The sequence below is a fragment of the Falco punctatus genome (genome assembly GCF_963210335.1).
Source record: "Falco punctatus genome assembly, chromosome: 12".
In the NCBI taxonomy this organism is placed as follows: Eukaryota; Metazoa; Chordata; class Aves; order Falconiformes; family Falconidae; genus Falco; species Falco punctatus.
This window is the reverse complement of record NC_137592.1, coordinates 28,646,448-28,666,693: the sequence shown is the minus strand read 5'-3', so window position 1 is coordinate 28,666,693 and position 20,246 is coordinate 28,646,448. Positions and strand designations below refer to the sequence as shown.

Here is a 20,246-nt window from a genome sequence, read left to right as displayed (position 1 = left end):
CCAACTTAGAAAACGTGCAAACACCCTTCAGACCTCCTAAAACAATTCAGATGGGGGATCTTGTTCATGTAGGAAAGTTCAAGCCGGAGGGGGTTGGAAACTACACCACTGTAGCCTTTACAAAGATCCATCCTCAGTTTACCACGCTGGACAAGCCTGACCATTTACTCGCAGCTGGTGCCCTGGGCCCATGGCTAGCTGAAACCTGCAGCTCAGGGAAGCCTTGTCTGCCCCACAATTAATCTGCAGAAATACAAAGCACAGGCAAAAAGCAGAAGAAACTGTTTCTGATCCATATAATGTACAAGTTGTTGACCAGGAGGTTCAGTCAGCTGATCTAAGTACGCATTTCAACACCTCTTAACATTACAGATCATCTTTGATATACAGATCATCTTTGATACACAGATCATCTTTTTTGATATAAATACAGCATTGCTAAGATAGGTACAACAGTGTAATGTGGATTCCACTGGATACTGTAGCTCTGTGAAATGCTTTCTTTAATGACTGTCTTGAATCAAAAATCCTGAAGCACAATGTCCAATCATTTCTACAAGAATTGTCCTTTTTCCTATCAAAGGATGTAAGCCTCCAAACACCCTGTAAGATGTGAATGAATGAGCACATCTTCAATGCACACAAGCGCCTTGAACTCAAGGGAAGGAGGGAGTCCCTTGGTTTGACTGAAGATGGGGAAGAAACACTCACTTTACACCCTTCCAGAAGACCTCACCAGACAGAGAGAGAACAACCTGGTTAGGAGCAAAATACCATTTCCTCCTGCACTGCCAGGGCGGTGGAAGAGATAATCTCATCCATCGCCGCCTCTTCTTCAGTGGGTCACAAGGATAACAGGCAGTTAAGATGCCAAAATGCTGGGGAAGGCTGGCTACAGCCTATTTTTAATCTCACCATCCTCTGCAGGCTTCAACTCCAGCATCTTCCTAACACTCCACCAGCTCCTAAAACCCCGCTTGTCTTCCTGCCGCTGGCTCGTTCCGATTTCGTACTCCCACCCGCTCCACGTGCCGCACGCCAAAGCTGGGCACTGAGCAGCTGCCAAGGGGAGTGGGTGAGCGCTGCTGGGGCGGTGGGAGGCAGCCCTGCTGCAGAGCATCACCCGCAGGCACAGGGGCACGTCTTCTCCCCTGTGAGAAATCCCCCCGGGCTTTGTCCCCTGACTGCTGGGCTTTTACAGGCAGGGTTTCATCCCCTTGTCCACCAAAACAAAAGGGCCTGCACAGAGGAAAAGGGGAAACTGTTTTAATCCCAAAGGATGTTGTATAATTCTCCCTGTCGCTTGTTAAAAGGCTGTCTTCTGCTATGTGGCTTTGTCTTCCATGTCTTTTGTGTCCTCCACGCGGGCTTATGTGAGATCTTTACCCTGCTTCACCCACCTTTTTTTTCCCTTGTTGTTTCTCCAAAGCAAAAGGAAGCCTGGGATATTCCCCCATGCTTCCTGAAACCGTTGTCTGCAAAGTTACACCAACAGCACTCTCTGAGATTAAATATGGATTGAGGCAAGATCAGAGACTGAGTGTTTATGTTTTCCCATCAGGAGGCAAAGTCTTGCCAAATGGAAATGCATGTCTCTTTTTAAAATGAAAATGAAAATCTTCTCCTCTTGCCTTACCTTTAACTCTCCAAGATGCGTTACAAAAAAGGTCATAAATGAGCAATAATTCTTAAGCTACAGCTTCAAATCCTTCCAGTGAAGCTTTTAAGACTTTTACATCATTACAGCGAGGTGCTGAATTAGCTAATTAATCCCCTAAACACCACAATGACTAAGCTAATGTCTAGTCCCATTCAGAAAGGAATAAAGCAGACAAAGAGGGTAAGCGTACCTCTCTGGACAGGGAATTAATACAGAAACTAGGATTACAATCTCATGAACCTTGGCTTCTGATTCCCTCTTCAGGCCACTTTCCTACTCATGGCAGCCAATTCATTTTCCTTTCCATTCCCAATGCTTTTTTTTTTTATTAATTATGATTAGGTAATCTTTGGGAGGTTGTTGGCATTTTTAAATACAGGACTAGAGATGTGCCAGCAGGCATAAAATGGGAGTATTTTTCCTCTAGTCCACATATGCTTTAAAATGTGAAGCAGAAGAGTCTTGAATGCATTTGCCAAGGTAGATGTTTTCCCCTTAAGAAGCCATCATAGTTACACATTGCCGAATATGGAAGCATTTGCCTCTGGAAGCAGAGAGGAGGAGGAGGGAGGAGGAAGGCAAGCGAGCTGTATCTGCTGATACCACCCGGCTGTGTCATAGCTGGGGCACTGAACCATTTCCCTGCCTGACCAGACATTCAGACACTTGAATACCTATAGCCTGGAAATCATAAACTTGGTATGCAAACGGCAGCTGGGATGATGGTGGCCAAATAAATCAGCCGTCAAAAAAGGTCTCAGGCTGGGAGCGTAACCAGCAAGCACAAACTGCTAACTTTGCAAGCAGATGTCAACTAAAAGCCCCCGCGGTTATGCCAGCAAAACGTGAGATAAGTAAATTAGATCAAACATTTCTTACAGCTTCCCGATGAAAAATACCCAAAACGCAGTAAAACCTGGGATTATGCTAAATCATGAATGAATACAGCCTCTTTGGGGAGAGAGGGGAGATGGTGGAGAGATGTCCTACGCTACCTGAGTCTGTTCCTTCAGCCTCCTGGGGCACCAGGGCCCATTGCAATCAGGCGGCTGAGCCACGCAGCCCATCTGGCAGCCAGCAAGCACCAGGGGCTGGGCAGGGTAGGGGGGAGCTGGGGGCTGCCCTCCTGGACTAGCTGGTGGGCAGAGGGTGACGGCACCATGTGCAGCCAGGTTAGGAGGGGATGGGAAGCTGAGCTTGCTCTTTTGACTCATTTCGCGTCACTTGGGGCAGTGTCAGCTAGCTGGGCACCCACACAGTACTGGGCAAGGACAGCAAGCCCCTGGGAGCCTGTGTTTGCTTTTGCTGCCTGCAGAATTGGGGTATTTTTAGCTTATACGAGGAAATTTGGAAGGCTTTTTGTTTTCAACAGTTTAACCCATTGAACATGAAGAGGAAGTATTACCTGTAGGACAACACTATAAAGGGAGAGACAACAGAGGGGGCTTTGCCCTTTCTCTCCCCTTCAGTCCATTGTCAGGCAGGATAAAATCCCGTCTCTGGTGTATGCTGGTACCCTGACAGCCATGACCCTCCCAAGAGCATCGCCTGCTGGTTACTGGCCTCACAGAGTAGACCATAATAGTATGAGAGAGAAATAGTGTGGGGCTTTTTCTCTTAGAGGAAAAACTCACACCCTGGAGAGAGTTCTCCAGGTTTACTACTGTTTGGGTCACTTACTGGGGTGGAGAAAGACACGACGTCAAGTCCACGGCCTGTCCTGAGCAGCCTCCTCTGCGCTGAGTGCAACAGTGACTGTGTTATGGAATATCTTAAGCTGCATGACACAAGTTTTTCTCTCCTGTTTTTGCAAGAAAGCCTGTCCCAGGCACTCCTGCAAAAGCTTCGGTCAGACATGGAGCTTGGCACGTTTTATGTGGAGGACCCAGCTGTGAGAAACTCCTGACGGCACCTTCCCAGAAACGTTAGAAGTGGGAGCCTGGATGGAGCCAGGGTGCAAATGGGAGGGAGCCAAGACACCGATGACCACAGTGTAAGTAATCTGAGCACACAGACAACTTGTTAGTGGGCTTCCCACTGACCATCAGATACCTGAAACTTCACTACGGAAAGCACCTCTGCTGCAAGGAAACCATGTCCTGTTACAGGTGGAGGAAGAGCAGGAACCCCAATTACTGTAGTCAGAGGCACCATGTGGAGATGATGATCCCTCCCTACAAAAGCCTAGAGCCAGGGAGGGGCTGGGAAATACCCCTTCCCACAAGCCTGCAGATCATTTAAGATCATTCCCCTATAGGATTGGGAGTAAATAAGGCAGTGGCATGGTGCCTCCTTCCCTGCTCCCAGAGGGGAAAAATGGGACCATGTCACAACCCAGGAGCTGGAGCAAAGCTGCAAGTGGCCCACAGCTGCAGGTAAGCACAGGGGAATGAAATTCGAGGTGTTTGTGGGAGCAAGGCTGTTGGATTGAGTGGGAGATGTAATTAATGAGTGTGGGTTTTGTGGGGATGAGATGTAGCTGTGTAGCTGTATTGTGTCAGGGGAGTGCTCTGTGTGGGGACACGTCTGATGTGCCTTTGAATTTTTTTGTGTAAAATGATTATTAGCTGTCATTAAACAGTGTTGGCAGGTAGATGAGGCAGATGTTGTGGATGCGCTGAAAATTCATGAGGTGTGCTGGTTCTTGCTTGTGTGAGTCAGAAAAACTGTGCAAGAAGGGTAATAAGGATTGCACTTGTTTCCTCAGCATTACAGTGAACGTGCTAATCTGTTGGTCAAGGCATCCTTGGGTCCTCAGTGTCATGAACTCATTTTTATACTTCAGTTTAAGCTGTAAGGAGTTGTTTGCTGTGGAGGCCTCTTATCCTTGGCATCAATACGTGTGCTAAGCTGTATCCCTTTGGGTTACGATGAGGGAAAGAGAGCTACTGAAGCTTGCCCAAGAAAGGGCTATAGCTGTGTCTGCTGGTGCTGAAAATCCTTCCCCTCTGCTTAGGTGGGTAGAGCTGGGCTGTGGAAAGGATGCTGTTAACAACACAACAAAATGAAGTTGCAAAGCATTAACGCTCAGGCTGACTATCTGCTGATGTTTCCTAAAGCAGAGAATTGTTTGTGCCTTTGCCTGAGAAAACAGATGCAAAGTAAAACCCTCTGGAAGCATTCTGGCCAGTGTGAGTCCTCACCAGCGTCCCCAGTCTCAACCTGGCTGGAACTCACTAGGGCTTAGGCTGCATCAGAGAGAACCTGCCAGCATAGGTGTATCACCTAAACCCTCCGAGTCCTTTCTTTGCAAGCTTACTGCAGCTCTCTGAACAGAAAAGGCTGGTTCAGAAGACCAATTCATGCACCTGTGTGTGGTCTACTGTGGCTCTTGCAGTTCATGAGTGCAGCGCTCTCGCTAGGGTCTCCACCATGCCTCCTCTTCCCACCTGCGGCTTCCTCAGAGAGCTGTGATTGCAGGCAGGGAGCATGCAGTGAATCTCTCCGGTCTGCAGCCAAAGTGGAGGTGTGGAGGCTGGAGGGTGTCCTCCTGAGGGAGCTAAGCTTTCTTGAGTACCTGGGCCTGACGCTGTGGCCAGATGCTCCTCCTTTGCCAGGAGGCCATACCCCACGCGCTTTGCTCGGAGGCGCCCCATGCATAGGAAGGCGCTGAGCCACTTGCTGTTGAGCTCCCTTTGACAGCAGCTGCACACAACTAAAGCTGTGCTCCTGGAGCAGAGCATCCAGCCGTGGTGCCGGCAGCCTTCTCACACCGAGCAGCTTGGGAATGCTGAAGAACTCGTGCTGCTGCTGTGGGTTGGGCCCAGAGCTTAGTCCAGGTTACAGAGGATGTCATTTACACAGCAATTCCTCACCTCTTAGTGGATGCTGGACTTGCTTCTCTTGAAATATAAAGCATGTAGAGATGGCAAGACTGCACCACAATGCTGCAGCATCAGCAAGGTTTAGGTGTCCCACCCAAGAGAACATGCAACCTGAGTGTCAGTGGGTTCCCCTGCATCCTTCCCCTTGTAGTTCAGTCACAGAAGGAAGCCGGGACTTGGTGCAATTACCTGGTTTCCTTCTAGAGATAATGGTCGTTTAGACCCAACATCTTAAAAGCTTGGGTCTTAGCCTGAAGTTTAACTAAACAGCCATTGGCAAGCTTTCTTACCCCTTCCAGTATCCATACAGACTAAAGCCTACCCCGCCAAATACAGTGCAGGGGAGCTACGGCAGACAGGTGATGAGTTGAGGAGGAAGAAGAGCAGGAGCACTGGACAGCTTAGAAAACAGCAGGCTTGCTTGGTCCCAGGCAGCACCTCTTGGAACTGAAAATCTGAACCCCACGGGCACAGGCCAGATGCAGCAAGCATTGCTGCAAGAGTGGGGGACATAAGTGATGTGCAGACACCTTGGTGGCAAAGTGACCGTCTGCAAATGCCAGGTCTCATGGACAGCATGTGGGCAGGACTCGGGCAAGAACAGCGGGAGCCGAAGGGTACGAAAGGGACAAGAGAATGGGAAGGAGGAGAGAGTGGAGGCAGCAAACGTGACAGAACCTAGATGTTGCCATGGAGAGTAGCTCATGAATTCTCCTCCATGGACTGCTATTAAAAATGCTTTGTTTAGCTACTGCCAGCACGTTGTTTTTATTTTCCCCTTCCATATCAGAAGGATGTTCAAAGCGAATTCTGGTGCTGTCAGGTCCTTTTGGCCTTGCCACAGACAAAAAAAATATAGTCACTTGACAAGTGAGAGCTGGCTCTTGCAGATCTTGTCTCCAAAGGATTTGTTCCAACTCCCAAGTCTGCAGAAGACAAGCTGGATATAGGATTAGCTTTCTGGTTTCCCTACATACATTAAAAATGTCCAGCATGTCCCACTATATGCCTGTGACTGACCACAACTGCTTCAGTATGTTGCTGTAGCTCCAGCACTGAGCTCTGCATCTTTTGTTATTAGTAGGTTTATGTCATGTGGTCAGAACAGAACTTGACAGTGTTTATGTAGCATCTAGAGAAGACAGCCCACGTGCAAGTAAGATAGCACTGCCTTTGCATAAAAAATGAGATTTTTCTCATATTTAATGCTTTAGAAAAAGTTAACTCTTCTGAAAATGCAGAGTTTTTTAGCACTAACTTCAAAACTTAACTGCAACAAACTTCACAGACTTACAAGGCTAAAAATACACAGCAAAATCTTAAATTGCATGGGAGGGGCTGCATGAAGGTGAAGTGACTTACTAAAGCTTTAATTATACACGGAACCATCAGCATTATTTTTGCTCTGCAGCACTGCAATGTTTTGAACACTTAAAAGCAGCCACCCATAAATAGTGAGATTGCAGTACAGTTTGTTCCACTGCCAGACATTCCACAATCCTTGAGTGAAGTTTTCCAATCCATTGCTACAGTTTAATTCTGTTGACTTGATGCTTAAAATTAAGGGTGTGATTGAAGTATCTGAGATTGGAGAATTCCTGCTGCACGGCGATGCAGAGTCCTGCTGCATAATCCATGGTGGTGGAGTAGACAGACTTCTGGTAGGACTTGCTGAATTATTTTTGCAAGTTGTACTTGCCTGACTCTAATTTTTCCCCTCCTGTATAAAAGCTGTGGTCCCAGCATTGCCACTGACACTTTGCATAATGCTTTGTAATAGTATGAACCACTGGAGAGAGCTTACAATTTCCCAGAAGGGGGGAAAATACTGCTACACAGAAACCTAGACATAGGAAAGGGGAAGGGTGCACCAAACAATACCTACTGACTAGTCACAGAGAACTAATTGCTTAAGATAAGCCCATCTACACCAGGAGTACCACCTTTTGCCACGCTTCCGAGATAACATGCCACAAGGAGAAATTCTTTGCCACTTATCACAGTGTCTTAGCTGATGCTCAGGTCAACTCTGAACATAACAACAACCTTTCACTTACTCCCAGCTTCTTCCCGATGTAATGCTAGTACCTCACTAACAGACATCTTCCCAATCCAAATCTGGCTCCTGTTTGGGTCACTTGAGCATCCCTGCCTGTCCAAGTAGCACTATAGCTACTCATTATACCTGTCCTGCTGACCGCAGTGGTATAGAGAGATGCTCTGCTGGATGTAAAAGAAGATATCCTCCAGGCACAGCCAGCAGTCTAGCAGTTTGAGCTCTGCATAGGCTAATCTGGCTTGCTTCTGGCCCACAGCTAGACTGCCTTGGTTAAAGCTAACCCGATTCCCCAGGAGTACTCTGCTGTTTGTAAGGTAGATGTTTGCTATGAAGCAGACCACAGGCCGTCTGCATGTTACTAACAGGGAACAAAGAGCCAGGGAGGCCAAATGCCATGTCCCTTCTTCTACTGCTAGCCAGGGGCACTGCGATGAAAAGAACCAAGACGCTGCAGCCTAGCTTCTGCTTACTTTTTTCTTTGCTAATAGAAGGAGGAATTTTAATTAATTTGCATCCTTATTAAAAATGCCAGCACTGAGAGAAATAATGTAATTGGCTTCCAATTATAACAAAAACATAAAGGAGAATAAAAGGCATGCCCACAGTTTCCAGCATAGGGCATTGTGTTATAAACTCATCTGCCCTAAGTGGATGCGTTCCTGCTGCTCTGTAATTTATCAGCAACTTCAAAGATCAGTTTCGTGGGAACAGTTCTGCTTGCTGGTTTCTCTCTGCTGTCTTCTGCTGCGCAGAACTTTCTGTATTTGTACTATCTACTATTAAACCAAGTGCTCATTCCACCTCATGCTCCTCTCTCCTCCCCACCCAGTAACACCAGCTTGGGTGCTTTGCCAAGGCTGAGTCCCAGGCTGCTCTGCACCCACTTGCTGCAGGAGACTGGGATCCAAGTGACAAAGGAACCAAGGAGACAAAAACAACCTTTCACTAAAATATCTCTTCTTTTTGAGACTATGATCCTAACTCACAGTTCTCAAGCACCTTTAGAAATCAGTTTTCTTCATGTGCATCCAGAAACAAACTTCAAGCCATTCCATTAATTGATATTGAAATTATTTGGATGTCCTTTTTCATCCAAACTTTACAAACCTGGAAGCTTCACAAACAGAATGTCTGGAGAGAGCCCCTTCTCATTTCAGAGTGGCCAGGAAACCACCTGTAAGGAAAGATTTTTTGGCTTTCCGAAACCTTCAGTTCCTAAAGGCCCCCAGAAATAAGAGCTGTGTAACAGTGGAAAAATAATGAGGAAAAGGCTATGGATTCTCAAGAGCTTTCACAGAGGCTCTTGCCAATTATACAGTGATGAACTAAAGTCTATTCTTAACTGTCTGTACCAGGGAAAGCTCTTTCTTGTGGGGCACAGTGGGTGGCATGCGTACGTGCCCCTCCAGTCTCAGCTTCCACAGAACAGGGGCTCAGAATGGCACTCCGTGTTTTACTGGGTGAAGCCAGATCAAATGCTCACTTGTTTTCCTGCCTCTGCCCTCCCACAGGTTAATTAAGTGTCATTAGTGCCTACCTCAGGGTGCTCTAATTCAGCAAAAGGAAAGCAGCAGGCTAAGGGCAGCGTAAGGTTTCCTCTCTCCTGCCCTGTCCGCGTGCAGCCAAGCACCCACAGTTCAAGGCAAGGTCTCCTCGTCTGTCTTTCTGATCATTTAGCCCTTTGAAGCCACCTAACCACATTTGCTCTGCTCATGGAAGGATAGATTAACTACTTCTAAGATTCACTGAGCAGCGAATCTGAGCTTGCTGTGATACCCTGGAGTCCTTAACTGTGAAGACAAATCATGTTAATTAGGGACTACCAAGACACAAGACAGAATTAATCTTATTAGAAAGCTAGATGGAGATGCAGAGCAATTAGAGGTTTTGCTACAGATCAAGACAGCCGAAATGGAAGTGTAATAAAGTGTGCCAGCCTCCAATATCAGCCCAAAGTACAAGCTACCTCTTAAGTAGTATAGGAACGTAACACAAAACTGTGACATAAATGCTCAGAGATCTGCAGTGATAAGCATGCAGGAGACTAACAAAAAGACCTTTTTTTAATCCAGAAAACTCAGTGCATGCATTTTAGGAGCCAAAGCATCTCAAGCAGGGACTTAAAGGGGATATGAGAGAGTTGCACTCTGTAGCTCGGAGGTGCGGTGCTGCACCCAGGAGTCTGGAATATGATTTGGGATGGCAGAATTCAGTCCTGGCTTTATGGCCACTTGCTAAATAATTCCCAAGCTGTAACTTTATTCTTGTAGTGTCAGAGTAACATTATCAAGGTGTTAACACCACCACTTTCAAGTGTCTTTTCTATTTAGGTAGTCCTTGTCTCAGGAAATCTAACAGCTTTCATGCACCTAACGTGACAGGGCTATATCCCTGTTGTTCTGTTCAGTGCTACCCTAAGTCAGTGACCAGCTCTTGCTTTCAAAGGACAGTTTTCACAGAAGCACTAGCCTTTCTTAGATGAAAGGTAAAGCACTGTACCTACTAAAGACAATCAAAGTTGCTTATTTAAAGGGGGCTAAATGATCAGAAAGACAGACGAGGAGACCTTGCCTTGAACTGTGGGTGCTTGGCTGCACGCGGACAGGGCAGGAGAGAGGAAACCTTACGCTGCCCTTAGCCTGCTGCTTTCCTTCTGCTGAATTAGAGCACCCTGAGGGAGGCACTAATGACACTTAATTAACCTGTGGGAGGGCAGAGGCAGGAAAACAAGTGAGCATTTGATCTGGCTTCACCCAGTAAAACACAGAGTGCCATTCTGAGCCCCTATTACATTTACATTAAATGTAAAAGTACATTTATTCATGTACATAACATCTGAAATATTTAGGAGATGATGCTTTATATTTTTTGGCTTTGGTACCCTCAGGTGATTCGGACAGATTAAAAAAAATATTTAATTTCATGATAATTTACCTAACTGAGAATATAAAGATGCCTTACCCTATCAGTAAAACCACGGGGAACGCTTTTTGCAGCTTAACTTGTATCCATTTTAACTGAAACTTCCCACACTAACATTCCTGAACGGTAGACTCAAACACAACCAATCGATTCTATGGAAGAGCAGGGTGGGATGAGGAGGATGAGGATCCACACAGAACTGGGCTGCAACCAACCCCCACTCTCCTTGGTGAGAAGGGCTGGCACTCTCATTGTAGAGGTGAAGCACACGGAGTGAGCCTCTAGGCATGATCTGCTCTCTGGAGTCTTGCTCCTATGGGGAAGACGGGGAAATACGAGTCTTCCAGAGCCTTTTTGGCTCCCTGCGGAAAGGCCCCGGGCAGACCAAGCAAGTCTTTGTTGGCAGCAGAGAAATGAGCTGTGGTACCTTATGCTTGACATCACCCCAGTGCAGTCTCCATAAATAGAGCAGGCTGGAGTGATCCATGACTTTAGAGATTCTGTGAAAATGAGCACCAGCCAAGACAAATTAATTCAGCCCAGCTAGCACAGTTTTCTAAAAGGAAGATTTCTTACCAGGGAGATTATGGAGGCTACTGCAGTGTATCTGCATCAGCGGGTGTCCTGTGATACTGTGGACGAGGACCTGAGCAACTTGCTCTGGTTAACCCACTGGGACGAAGGACTATGTGACCTCCACAAGTCTCTTCCAGCCTCAGCTATTCTATAGGATGTCAGTAACTTCAACTAATCTATGCAAGGCTTAGCTGATCTATCTCAGGCTTATTTTCCCAGAGCCACGTCCTTCTGCCACTACATGACTAACAACTCTTGAAGACAGGGCTCTTCATCATTTTTCTATTTATTTTTGAAGAGCTGTTCTGGTCCTTAAACATCAGGTGCAATTACTCTTGTAGCGATAGGTACACCTGAGCAGAAAGCAAGCTTGTGAGTTGCTGATTGTGCCAGAACAGGTGAACTTGAAGTCAACAGCCCCCCCTGCCCTTTGACACTGCCCCTGTGAGCACATGCACGCTCAGCCAGCCTCTGAGGGGAGATACCTTTATGTTAACGGGAAATAACACTTCATATATGTGTTGTCTTCCTTTAAATGTAGAAGAAATATTGACTTGGACAAAATCATCCTTTTTGCAGGGTGTAGTCCTCTATTGTCTGAAAGCAAAGCCAAAGGAAACACCATGGCTTAGCTGAGCATGTCAGGAACGCAGGTGAATACGGGGTCATGTTCAGAGCCAGGTTATCCCAAACAGTTAATGCCTCCTGGTCAGCCGAGATGTGTCCAGCAAAGCCTGGGCCTCTGCACAGCCATGCAAGAGTGCTTGTGAGATTTTACATGTGGTCTTTTCATCCGATTGTCCCCTGCACACCACTACCTCTGGTTTTTGTGTTCCAAATTTGCAGGAAATAGCATCCAATTTACGCTTACTTCCATTACAGGACAGATTTTCCCTTTACCAAATAATTTCCAATATCTGCAATCTAGCTACTGGTCAGCATTAGATGAAAATGTGTGTGCATTTGTTTGTAGATACTACAAAGAACAGCATCACAATATAGTGTGTAATTATTCTGAGTGAAATATGAAAAGTAATACCTGTATTATACAGTGAATCAAGGACGCCAGTCCTCCCTCAGAGGTTAGAGAAGATTTACAGGGTGTGAGATGTACCAGGGAAAGTGTTATACAAAGAGAAACTGCAAACTATGGTGGTTTCATACTCCCTGACCTTTTTTTTTTTTTAGAATTCTCACACTGAATAGGTTACAATAAGGTTAGGGACAAAGGAAAAATGGTTCAACTCTCCTGCAAGACTGCTAGAAGCACTTACCTAAATGTTAAAGGGTACAGCTGAGATGAGATTCAGACTTTTAAATGTTCTCTCCTGCTTTACTGAGAAGCCATTGGACTAGGGGCAGGGGCCCAGCCCTGACACCCAACGCTGACATAGCAGCACAAGACTTCACAACCTAAACAAAGATACTGTTTCTCTGCTTCTGTATATCCTCCAGGAATTAACTGCTGGTTCTTACCCAGTTTTCCATGGTGTTTTCTCAACAGAGCTATTTTTTAGGGGGTACCAGCCCCACAGAGGAAAGGGAATTCATGTTTGCTACTTGCATGCCAGCCAGGGCCTCCTTGGTAGTAGGCAATGTATGAACCCCAAAAGAGTCTCCTGTCCCAAAGAGCTCATCCTGCAGCTCTTGAATATCCCTAAAGCTACTCGTTCCGTATCTTCTTAGGAACTGGTGTCATGTACTGTCTCTCTCAAGAGCCTGTGGGTCTCCAGAGCAGCTCAAAAAGCTCTGTCACCTGCAAACCAAGGAACTGTCATATTTGCACCCTGCATGGCTCCCCTGGTTCATGGTTCTGGAGCAAGCAGCTGGGAAGGCAGAGGAACGCATCTCCTTGGAAAGAAGGGGTGTGGGCATAGAGGGAAAACACTACTTGAAAGGGCAGGCACAGCTGAGGGACCATCCATCTAACCTTTATTCATTCCTCTGTTGTTGTTCTCTTCCTTCTGCCAAAAAATACATCTATATTGGGCCCAGATTAATCTCTGACATAAATCCATTGACTGCCACAGAGTTACACTGGGGATTAATTTGGCTCATCAGGTCTAACTTGGTCTTGGCAGCAATTCAGCAGTGCAAACAGCAGAAAGACAGTTTAAATAATAGTAACGGGCCGTGGCAAACAGTGTACGCCTGCTTCTTGGTATGAGGCTGATGAATCAAATTCAAATGTGAACTGGAACAGGGCTAACATGAATTGCATGGATACATATTCCAGCAGAATTAGAGACTGTAGAAAATTGATCCTATATGCATATGTGAACTGAGCTAACGTTTTAGCAACTCTGTTGTGCTGTGCGAGGAACTGTCTCTGCTCTGTGCAGCAGCCGGCGTTGCTCTCCTTGCTCCCTAGCTGAGCAGGATCACGGTGCCTGGTGATCCTGGAAGGGTCTCCAGGCTCACCTTGTGCCTAGAAGCTGTATCGCTGGGAGACGAGTTAACCAGCTCCTGTAACCCTGAAGCTTCTAAGAGCTGATGGTGGTTTAAGCTCATTTCTGGCCTGGATACACTGCATCAGCATTCGCACTATAACGTAATTCAGTTTATAGGACTGCACAGCTGAAACTAAGGCGAGATCTATGCTTTACCCCGCTACAGAAAAAGGCCTCTAGTAAGCCTCCTACCTCTGCAGAGTTGTGTCAGAGTTAAGCAGCTCCACTTGCTGCTCCAGCTTCCTAACCACCTTCCTCCCTCCCTCTGTCCTGGAAATGTCGCAATGTTACCTCACTTTTCTCTTTTTACCAACGAGGCTTCTGTCCCCTCTGCTGAAACCGTGCGCATTCAGGTCTGCAAAGAGCCTGAGTGTGTGTCAGGACCTCTGCTCCATCTGCAGGATTTCTAGTTCCTAGCTCTGGAGGCTCTCTGCTCTTTGACATCTTGTCATCTGCTCTTTTCTCTCCTACCACATCGCTCACTCTACATTACCAAACTTCTCTTACTACTTCACAGAGGCACAGACTGAGCCTCTGCAATTCCCTTCCCCCTGTTTTCTGTTCCCTCCATACCACGTTGCCTTTAAGCTTCATCTGCGCATGAGCCTTCATGTGCCATCTCCATTTCTATGCCAATAACTCAAGCTCCTGCATCTTTTTAGGACACTTCTCCCATGTCCTGCCTAGTCTTCCTGGTATCTCTGCTTGAACATCCTCTTGTCTTAACAAAGATGGCAAAGTCAAACTCCAGTTCCTTGCATAGTAAATGTTTCTCACTAATGACGCCACTGACCACCTTCCCATCAATCAGGCTTACAGTGAAGAGAAAAGGAGAAGAATTAAGTATTTATTTCCTACATCTCCTTTTCCCATGCGTTTGGGTCACGTCAAATACTATTTCCTCTCTTACATCAACAAGATCAATGTTTTTCTTTCCTTACATTCACTTCAATCACTATAGCCTACTCTCCAGCCATAGTTTCCCTTAGCACACCATATCAAATGTTTTCCACTCCTAAGACCTTACTTTTGGAGCTGATGCACATCTGTTGCTGTTATCATTTATATACACCCTGTACCACAAAACCCCTACCCTGAAGTAGGGATCTGTTGTAGTTCCTGTGTAACACAAGGTAAGTTGTTGCAACAATTAATTTCTGTAGTTAGCAAATGTCCCCATCCATCACAGGAATTACCAAAGGCTAAATCCATTAAGTCACTTGTGTGATTTGTTGGGGTTTTTTTTAAGACTAAGTAATAGGTCAGATATTTTTCTTGTGCATGTAGATATCTGCATTTCTAGCCACCAAAATGACAGAAGGCTTTAGTTTCTCCTGCCCAAAGTCAGTAAGTAGTGGCAGAGAACAGCTGTTCCCTAACCCAAACTGGGGCGAGTCCATGCCTCCCCCTGCCCTGCACACCCTCCCCCTCCTTAAAGCATGGGCTACTGTGTGCTGTCTGGGAGAGTGGACCATTGACATACTGCTATATACCATGATGTTCTCTTCCTACTTAAGAATTCCTTACTTTTCTATGCTAATCCCTATAGGTGCCCAAAGTGTATTTCTACAGTCATTATAGCTTCCTACACTTAAGGATTAAATAACCCCACATTTCTAGTTAAAATAATCAATTTTTCTTTCATTTTAGTGATTAAACATAGCATTTTTTCTTCCCTCACATTTTACAAAATAAGATTTCTAGTACAGTATTATACAAAAGCAACAATCTGACACATTAGAGCTATTCTGCCGTGTTTTATTGTGCCTGCAATGAAAAAAATAAGCATGTATTTTTAGCTGACTGTGCTACACAGAACAATCTGATAGCAGAAGCCTGTTATTGTCATTCAAAGGAGGAACATTTGTTTAACCAGATGCAGTCATGAAAAATTACCTTACATTTTATAATTAGTATTTTCTAGAGAAAAATGTCTGTTCCATGCAAAATCCAATGTCAATGCATTAGGACCATATCACCAAGCAGCTGCAACATTGCTTTCCTTGGAGGCAGACTGGAACGGGATCACCAGCACTCTGGGACATCAGAACTATCCACAGCAAACCACATGTCTCTAGCTCAGACACCAGGGTGACTCAGACAGTGCAATAATCTAAGCAGAAGTGGCTACTGTAAGATCTTGAGTCCATAACGATTACACTGTGCCCTACAATGGAGCCACTGTCCTGTGGCAGCTTCTTGCAGGGAAAGGCAATAGCAAGTTGGCATACAGGACAGCAGGGGAGAAGGAAAGTTCACATTTAAGGTCCACGGATCAAACTCCTTAATGCGAAGTTCCTAAGGATTGTGCAGACCACCTTAGTTCTCACCCAGAAAACACTCCTCATATAGAAAAGGGATTTCTGTACACAGTAAAATCACTGGGTGTTTGTGTCTGGGCTGAGCAAAGTCAGAACCATGAGTGGGACTGGGGTGTGAGTAGAGCAAACTAGCCTGAGCACATGAGGGATCCACCACGGATCACTAAGCGCACAGCTCAAGGCTGCATTGCTCCCCTGGCAGTTCCTACCGCGTTCCCTTGCAAGAAACTACAGGCAATCCAGGACACTTAGAAATCTTTGCAACTGCCTTTTCAGCTTGCTCTGTACTCTTCTCAGCTGTTGCAGAAGGCCCAAGTGTTCTAGGCCCAACATGTGGACCACCCTGCCCTTTCCAGAAAGAGCCTCAAAACCAACCTGTTCCTGCAGAGGTAGAATGAATATTGCTGCTTTATGCTCCCCAGGAACTCTGTGTCTGCTCTTGGAGAGCAACATGGGCTTGGAGGCAAACATGAGCTGCCACCAGGATAGTGTTTGGTCTTTTGGCTGGATTGTGTTAGGTCTTCTGGAAACTGGAATGATGCTTTGCACAAGGCTCGCCATGCCTTACCTGAGAGATGGTACGGCTGGCAGCAGGATGCTTCAAAACAATGCCTATGCTAGTAGCTATGGGTCACATGGAACTTGCTCTTTGTTTTGCCCATCTCACAGAAAGCAAGACCAGATCTGGGGTGGGATGAGAGCAGGAAGAGGACTGGACAGAGTAAAGACAGTGTGATCAACTCCCCTCACTACTAATTGAACTAATACTTGCCAAAATACACGTAGAACAAAGGTCAGTCAAAGGCTACTACAACACAGGGATGCAATTACAATTTGTAGGGTAGGAAGTCCCTAAATCACAGAATACTTTAAGGAAGAAGGGAGTACCGGGAGAAGGTGCTGGCACATTTGCTGATGCTTTGGCTGGCTGTAGAAAGCAGAACCTGTCTGGTGCTGTAGGAAAGTTGAGTCTCATCATTGCTAGCTGAGTGGCAAACCATGCAGGGCAGGCATAGTCTGCACCATGTATGGAATCCACGTGAAACATCACATTTTTAGATCTGGGATTAAGGCAATACAAGTCTATTGGAAAAGTGCTTTTTTTATTTTCCAGTTAGTGAAATTAACAGCTGAGCCAAACTGCTCAGCAGGGAAAGAACACGAGCGTAGTTCTTATCCTTCTCAAACGTCTGGCCCTAAACTATTTATAATCGTTCCAATTTTTTTTAACATATGCAAATAACTCTGTGTGTATCTTTCTACTTATTCTGTCTTGAACATACTGTCACTTCTCTCCTAATGTCCGTACTGACCAACAGCAGCACTTCATCTAGTTCTGTTATCTTAGCATTTCATAAGTACCAATGATACCTCAGTGCATGTCTGTGTAATTATGTATGCTAGTGTTCTCTTCCTTGTTGAAAAACGAAGGCAGGCAGAGAAGCTAAAGCACAGGTTTTTGAAAACACTTAGGCACCTAATTCCCACTGAAACTGAGGAACTGCAGGCTAAATCATGCTTGAGGTCAGTGAAAGAGCTGTCAGGTTACTCCATCAAATCCTGGCTTTCCTAGTTTAGCCTTACTGCCCTCCAAGGTTTTTAGCTGTAATAGAATTATGTTTCACTTCCAATCTGTATGTACCAGAAAATTAGGATACTACAGGATATTAAAGAATGTTTGCCTGCAAAAGTCTCTTTCCTGTGCTGTCATAGTTTAGATTTCTTCCTGTTCAAGCAGTGCTAATGATATCTGCTGGGGTTTTTATGACCTTAGCAGAACTGGTTGAATAGCATACTACCAAGTGCTTGTGCTGTGCAACTCTGTGAGGATTTACAGGCTGAACAGGGCCAGCTGCCAGGCAATTAATCTTAGCATAGGTCATAAGCCAATTATCAGAGTCCACTAAAGGGAACGTGTCTGTCCTACATCAGATTCAGTATAAAGTCTTACCAAAGCTTTCCTAAACTTAACCTTAGTTCAAAGCCATGGTTAAAGCAAACTGAGGTACTAGTAGATGTTCTCCTCTGCCATCTCTTGATGTGAGGTGGTGTTATCTCCAGCTACAGCATAGAAAAGACACTGTTCCTTCAGCTGTAACTGCTTAAGCTGCCACCATCAAGTTTCTGATGGAGTTGTCAATGTCCCGGAAGTCAGAAGAAGAGTGAGAAGGAAACCTTTCTGTTAGTCATCACACCCAGAGATTGATTACTACTAGGTGTCATCCTGGTTGGCTAGGGTGAATTAAGGAGGGTTGGGTGGAGAGGAACCTAATGAAGTTCAACACAGGCAAGTGTAGGGTCCTGCCCCTGGGGAGGAACAACCACAGGTACCAGTACAGGCTGGGGCTGCCCTGCTGGGCGGCAGCTCTGCGGAGAAGGACCTGGGAGTCTGGTGCGCAGCAGGTTGCCCATGAGCCAGCAGTGTGCCCTGGTGGCCAAGAAGGCCGGTGGGATCCTGGGGTGCACTGGGAGCAGCGTGGCCAGCAGGGCGAGGGGGGTGACCCTCCCCCTCTACTCTGCCTGGTGAGGCCACACCTGCAGTGCTGTGCCCAGTGCTGGGCTGCCCAGGTCAAGGGAGACGGGGAGCTACTGGAGAGGGTCCAGCGGGGGCTGTGAAGAGGATGAGGGGGCTGGAGCATCTCCCTGCTGAGGAAAGGCTGAGAGCGCTGGGGCTGTTCAGCCTGGAGAAGGCTGAGGGGGATCTTATCACTGCAAACAAATGTCTTCAGGGCGAGTGTCAAGGGGACGGGGCCAGGCTCTGTTCAGTGGTGCCCAGCGACAGGACAAGGGGCAACAGGCACAAACTGCAGCACAGGAGGTTCCTTCTGATCATAAGGAATAACTTTGTTACCTTGAGGATGACAGAGCCCTGGGACAGGCTGCCCAGAGAGGCTGTGGGGTCTCCTGCTCTGGAGACATTCAAACCTGCCTGGATGCGACTGTGCAACCTGCTCAAGGGGAACCTGCTTTAGTGGGGGGTTGAACTAGATGATCTCCAGAGGTACCTCCCAACCTGGTTATTCTGTGAGGAGAGGCAGTAGCCAGTTTTCAATATTCATTTGAGTTCACCTGTCAGCCCCATTAGTAAATAGAGCAGCTCTCAATGCTACTGATATGGAGCATGCAAGGACATCCCTCATACTTTCTATTCCATAGATAATGCATAAAGGAAAGAACACTGTGAACATCCAGCACATCCTTCAAGGAAGGGATCCAAATGATCACGAGCAGTGTAGTGGGAACATGTGCTCAAAGTGTTCCATAGTCAGCAAAGCTAACAAAACTTTTAGACTGTACTAGAGTAGGGATGCTATGGAAGAACTTGTAACAGTATTACTAGAGGAAGGATGTTATGGAAGAGGTTGTAACAGCATTACAGAAATCAGTGACATGCTGTGGTGAGTTGACTTTGGCTGGCTGCCAGACACCCACCCAGCCGCTCTCTCGCTCCCCTCTCCCTCCTCAGAACAGAGGGAGAAAATAAGATTAAAAAGTCTGTGGGTTCAGATAAAGGCAGCGAGATCATTTACCAATTACAGTCAAAGGCCAAACAGACTGGACTTGAGGAAATTGGATAGCAAGAAACAGACAAATTAAAACACCCCCCTGCCCCAAGGTTCAACTTCACTTCTTTCATTCCTGATTCCTCTACCTCTGTCCCACTCTGAGCAGTGCAGGACGGGTGGGGAATGGGGTGGGGGTGTCAGTTCACAGCAGTTCTTCTCTGCCGCTCCTTCCTCCTGATGCTTTTCCCCTGGTCTGGTGTCGAACATTGCAGGGGCTGCAGTCCTTTGGGACAAACCTGCTCTAGCACGGGTTTTCCATAAGTTGCAGTTCCCGTCAGAAGCACCTGTTTAGCATGGGCTCTCCGTAATACACATTTCTTCCAGCTGTTCTCACCGATGTGTCCCCCCTTCCCTGCAGCACTCTGCAGCCAAAACCTTGCTATCAACACCCAATACACATACACTCTGGAAAAGGGCTAGCAAAAAACTACAGGGAAGGGCAATGACAGTAATTACAGAAATTAAAGGTTTTTCTGTTGAGGACTCCTGAGAAAGATAGGAGGTCTAAGCTTCAAAAGTATATGAATTACATGAGACATGGTAGATGTATATGCATGAGGAAACAGCATGGAGGTCAGACCGACTTATGAGTTCTTGTAAGGACAAGCTGAGATCCAGAAAGATGTGTGGGCAATGCGTGATGTATTTTGAAACTATTAAAGCAAATACCTTATTTTGCAAACCAGTTAATGGGTAGCTTTCATCTGACCTAACTTCAGATATCTGCAAGGGAGGTGTCTCCATCTGAGCCAGCTACCCTTTGCAGTAAAAAAAAAAAGGCCCCCAGAGGGTGTGATTCACTTAACCTATTTTAGAGAAGAGATGAGTCACACGCTGGTAGTGCCTAATTCCTCCCCACACATTGTAA

At 46.2% G+C, this 20,246-nt stretch overlaps 1 protein-coding gene across 2 annotated transcripts in view; it reads right to left on the bottom strand.

Moving 5' to 3' along the window:
* STUM (stum, mechanosensory transduction mediator homolog) overlaps nucleotides 1-20,246 on the bottom strand; it is a 50,755-nt gene that overhangs the window by 11,603 nt on the left and 18,906 nt on the right. The gene's annotated exons all lie outside the window — the stretch shown is intronic.